The following is a 5,679-nucleotide window of genomic DNA, read 5'->3' on the forward strand; positions in this document are numbered from 1 at the left end:
TCCCGGCCACCACAGCCTCGCTGCTGGGCTCCAGCGATCCTTCCGCCTCAGCCTTCTGAGTAGCCGGAATTACAGGCATGCGCTACCATGCCCAGCTGATTTTTTTGATTTATTGTAGAGATGAGGTCTCGTTGCCCAGGTGGGTCTCCAACCCGCGGGCTCAGGCAATCCACTCACTTCAGCCTCCCAAAGGCGCGGGATTACAGGCTGAGCCACCGAGCTTGGCGCTAATGCTAATTTTTAAATGTCCTTGTTTCAGAACGAGAACACTCATAGGCCACCAAATTACTTTTCCATATAATAAATTATTTTCAAATAATGTCTTGTTTGGAATCAGATTGGCATATTTCGAATTTTGTTTCTTCCATTTATTATATTTTACTTCTCAAAGTTTGATCCTTGAGTAGCTGTGTCAGCATCACCTGAGAGCCTGTTAGAAATGCAGATTCTCAGGTCTCAGACCCATGGAATCAGAACTCCATTTATCCCATGTGATTCATATACATGCTGCTGAAGTTTGAGAAACATTGAGAACTTTTTTGTTTCTTAGTATTCCTGTTATTTTTGTTAAATGTACAAAAGAATTATGAGCATTAAATAATATATTTAAGTTGTCAGAATAATATTGGCATGTCCTAAGAACTCAATAATGTTAACTATCACTATTATTATTCTAACAAACTCACAAATCCTTTTTATGAGTGTCTTCAGCTCCTCCTCTGCTGTTTCAAGTGGTATCTGTTGCTTCAAGTCTTAGTCTGTAACTCTGTGGACCTTTCTGTTTTGTTTTGCAACCCTTCAGTACTATGCTATGTCTTTGTCTTTTTCCTTTTTTGCTATGGGCAACATGAAACTCTTCAGCCTGCTTTCTCTTCCTGCAGAATCATAAAACCTGAAGGGACCTTAAAGATCATCCATGCCTTTTCTTTTGGTTTTGAGAAAACTGAGGCCTTGAGAAGTTAAGGTATCATGTTGCTATGTTTGTAATTTACTCACTACATATCTTCAGCAGATGTCCCAGACACATTAAAAAAGGCTGAAGCAAGAAGAATTTAGTGTGTAAGTTCTCTTAAACATAGAAATCCAATGTGAGACAAGTTTTACTTCACCTAGAAAAAAAATTTTTAAAGAAAAGATACTATTTTGTAGGTTGGTGGAAAGATGGTAGTAATGTTTAGGCTGGAAGAGGCCATCCATTATTCAGAATTACTTATGGGGGTTTTTGTTTGTTTGTTTTTTGAGTTGGAGTCTCACTCTGTAACCCAGGCTGGAGTGCAGTGGCACGCTCACAGCCATCATAGCCTCGACTTGCTGGGCTCAGGTGATCCTTCTGCCACAGCCTTCCTAATAGCTGGAACTACAGGCATGTGCCACCATGCCCAGCTAATTTTTTGATTTATTGTAGAGATGAGATCTTGCCAAGTTGCTCAGGCTGGTCTTGAACCTGTGGGCTCAGGCAATCCTTTCACCTCGACTTAGCAAAGTGCTGGGATTATAGGCGTGAGCCACTGTGCCCATCTTGTTACTTGTTTTTTTCAAAACTTTTTAAAAGTTCCACATTAATTAGCCTCTTGTATTAATATATTAATATATAGTTCTCAAAGTTTTAGCTAATTTTTAGTTATTTAAAAATTTTCTGTTATAGAAATGATTTAACATCTGTTTTGAAATAATGCAGTTTTTATTCTGTTTCATGAACCAAATGAATGATAGCTTTGAAAATGAGATTTTAAATCTTATTAGAAAGATGTAACTTGTTTTTGAGAATGGTATATTTAAGTAAGTGTCATTTCTGCACTTTTATTGTCTCAGTTGGAACCAACCAGAGATGTTTTTGGGTTTTTTTTGAGTTGGAATCTCACTCTGTCGCCCAGACTGGAGTGCAGTGGCCACTCCCGGCCACTGCGGCCTCGACCTGCTGGACTCTGGCGATCCTTCCGCCTCAACTTTCCAAGTAGCCGGAATTACAGGCGCGCGCTAAAGCCCGGCTAATTTTTTGATTTATTGTAGAGATGAGGTCTCGCCTTCCCAGGTGGGTCTCGAACCCGCGGGCTCAGGCAATCCACTCACCTCAGCCTCCCAAAGGCGCAGGATTACAGGCTGAGCCACTGAGCCCGGCTCCAACCAGAGATTTTGAAAACAATCAAAAGTCCAGAATAGGCCTGTGCACTAGTGTTTGACTTACTTATAGGAAAGATGGTCAGGCCTATTCTCAGAGTTTAAGCTAATTTTAGATACTCTGACAAGTTTCATTTTTAAAATTTTTTGTTTATAGGGCTTTAGTAGATTAGAAGTCAGCAGTCTATCTTGATAGCACTAAAAACTAGTACGCATTTTCAGACATCCCTACCTCTACTGATACAGTATTTTCTGCCTCCCCACCTGAATAGCGTCTTTCATTCTGTCCTAAAAGTGTGATTCAAGTATCTTTACCTCTTGTCTACTCACATCATTCTTCATTCTTCTCTTACTACTTTCCCCAATTAACTATTCCACGGTCTGTGTTTTTATTTTATTTATTTTTTTAGTTGGAGTCTCACTGTCTCACCCAGGGTAGAGTGCAGTGACACATTAGAGCCACCATAGCCTTGACTTGCTGGACTCAGGCAGTCCTTCCACCTTAGCCTTCCAAGTAGCTGGAACTACAGGCATGTACCACCATGTCCGGTTAATCTTTTGATTTATTGTAGAGACAAGGTTTTGCCAAGTTGCCCAGGCTGGTCTCGAACCCCTGGACTCAGGCAGTCCTCTTGCCTGGGCCTCTCATAGTGCTGGGAGTACAGGCTTGAGTCACCATGCCTGGCAGTTTGTTGTTTTTGTTTGTTTGTTGAGTTGGAGTCTCACTCTGGTCGCCTTGGCTGGATTACAGTGGTACACTCATGGCCACTGTATCCTCCACCTGCTGGGCTCAGGTGATCCTTCCGCCTTAGCCTTCCAAGTAGCTGGAACTACAGGCACACACTGCCATACCTGGCTACTTTTTATTTATTGTAGAGACAAGGTCTTGCCAAGTTGCCCGGGCTGTCTTCTCACCTTGACCTTCCAAATGCTGGGATTACAGGCTTGAGCCACTGTGCCCTGCAGTCTATGTTTTTATGGTGTTGTGTTTATAACTCCCAAAGCATTAATTATGAAAGTTTAATGTTTTTAAAAACTGATATTGTCCTGGTTAGCCTATGAGCCTCTTGACATTAAGGGTCATATTATATCCATTTTCATATCCTCAAGTCCTAATACTCCTTAGTATACAGTGAATCCTAAAATAATTTTTGTCAAATGAAGTATAAGTATAGCACTACAGTTAAAGTTATACTTTAAACCACTAAAATGACTGATGTAATAATGAAATGAATCTGGTGTTTTTGGTGCTGTTTAAAAAGATGGGAAGTCCATTATATACTAAAAATTTGAAAAAGTTAGTGTTAAAGTAGTGTTAATTTCAGGGGTAGCTCATCTTTAAAAAAAACTATTCTCATGGGGCACAGTGGCTCACACCTGTAATCCCAACACTTTGGGAGGAGGATGTGAGAGGATCACCTGAGCCCATGTGTTCAAGACCAGCCTAGGCAACTTGATGAGACCTCATCTCTACAATAAATTTTTAAAAATAAGCTGTGTGTGGTGGCTTGTGCCTGTAGTTCCAGCTACTTGGAAGGCTGAGGTGGAAGGATCACCTGAGCCCAGCAGGTCAAGGCTGCAATAGCTGTGAGCGTGCCACTGCACTCCAGCCTGGGTGACAGTGAGGCTCCAACTCAAATAAAAAGCAATTCTCTTTGAAGATTGATATTCTGTGGGTTCTAAGTAGCTTGGTATTTTGGTAGTTAGTTACCTTTCTGGGCTCAGGAACGCTTTGCACTCTTAAAAGTTATTGAAGATCCAAAGAGTTTCAGGTATGTAGGTTATATCAATATTTATTTTATTAGAAATCAAGTAACATTTTAATGAAAAATGGGCATATTTTTAAAAATTTAGTGAGAAGAGTTTTATTAGTTTTGCAAACCATTTTAATGTTTGGCTACATCTTCATATCTGCTTCTGCATTCACTTGATTACAAAATGCTGTTTTTGTTGGAGTCTGAGAAGAAAATCTAGCCTCACAAATATGATTTGGAAAAGGGAGAAATGTTTGTTTGTTTTTGTTTTTGAGTTGGAGTCTCATTCAGTCGGCTAGACTGGAGTGCAGTGGCCGCTCCCAGCCACCGCAGCCTCGACCTGCTGGGCTCCGGCGATCCTTCCGCCTCAGCCTTCCGAGTAGCTGGAACTACAGGCATGCGCTACCACACCTGGCTAATTTTTTTGATTTATTGAAGAAATGAGGTCTCGCCAAATTGGCCAGGCAGGTCTCGAACCCGCAGGCTCAGGCAATCCACTCACCTCGGCCTCCCAAAGCGCGGGATTACAGGCTGAACCACCGAGCCCAGCTAAGTGGTTGATTTTTAAAGGCTTGGTGCAATGTGGAATCTGGAACCATATCCATGAACTTGTACTCTGTCAAGTTAAAATTCATCTTGTACTTTGAATACATCTTTTACCCATGAATGATTTTTATAACATTATGCTATCATTTGCAAAGCTTTGGTTCACTGAGTTCTGCAGATCTTCAAATGTTAATGTATTTTATAGTACAGTATTTTAAAAATCGTCACCAATCTCATCAGAAAGTTTTTGGAAGTGATCAAGCTGGAGGTGGTAGATACAAGTTTTCCCAAATTATAATTTGCTCTCAAAAACTTGGATTTTGTCATTGGTGATAAATATTATCAGTTGTTTTCCTTGAAGTGACAGTCTCACTTTATTCATTTTCAAGAAACTATCCATTTGTATACCTAACCCTGAATTGTACCCCACATCTTTGAAATAAAAAAATTAAGGAAAAAAAAGAAAGGAACTACCTGCCAGATACCCACTTCTGGTTAACAGTTTGTCTTATAGTCTGTACTTTGAAGAAAAAAGTGGCTAATTCAGGTTTTAACTACTAACTTTTCTATGTGAGCTTTCTCTTAAGACAGCCATCCCTTTCTGTACAGAAGTACTACTTTATGCCTGTGTCCCATTTTGTCACACAGAATATTAAAAAAATATACTTAAGAATGAAGTTAAATCATTTAAAATGTTTTGCTGTTTCACTAAGGGTATCCTTAAAGTGAAACTGATTTTTTTTTTTACAATGACTGTGTGGCAGTTTACCCACCATTGCTTTTTTTTATTTCCTCAATTTGAGGTAAAATTCACATAACAGTACTTCATTCTTCTTTTACAGCTGAATATTTCACTGTATGTATATAGCACCCTTTGTTATTTGGGCGTTTCTATCTTTTAAACATACGTGTACTTGTTTGAGTACCTGCTTTCAGTTCTTTTGGATGTATACCAAGGAGTGAAATTGCAGGGTCCCACTATTGGCTTTCCACCATCCATTCAAATAATTTTTTTTTTTTTTTTTTTGAGTTGGAGTCTCGCTCTATTGCCCAGACTGGAGTGCAGTGGCCGCTCCCGGCCACTGCAGCCTCGACCTGCTGGGCTCCCAAGTAGCCAGAACTACAGGCACACGCTACCATGCCCGGCTGATTTTTGATTTATTGTAGAGATGAGGTCTTGCCAAGTTGCTCAGGCAGGTCTCGAACCCGCGGGCTCAGGCAATCCACTCACCTCAGCCTCCCAAAGCGCAAGATTACAGGA

At 40.4% G+C, this 5,679-nt stretch overlaps 1 protein-coding gene across 1 annotated transcript in view; it reads left to right on the forward strand.

Moving 5' to 3' along the window:
* Positions 1-5,679, forward strand: part of ZMYM1 (zinc finger MYM-type containing 1) — a 26,207-nt gene that overhangs the window by 8,260 nt on the left and 12,268 nt on the right.

Source organism: Carlito syrichta, unplaced genomic scaffold, assembly GCF_000164805.1.
Source record: "Carlito syrichta isolate Samal-C Ts95f unplaced genomic scaffold, Tarsius_syrichta-2.0.1 Scaffold143178, whole genome shotgun sequence".
In the NCBI taxonomy this organism is placed as follows: Eukaryota; Metazoa; Chordata; class Mammalia; order Primates; family Tarsiidae; genus Carlito; species Carlito syrichta.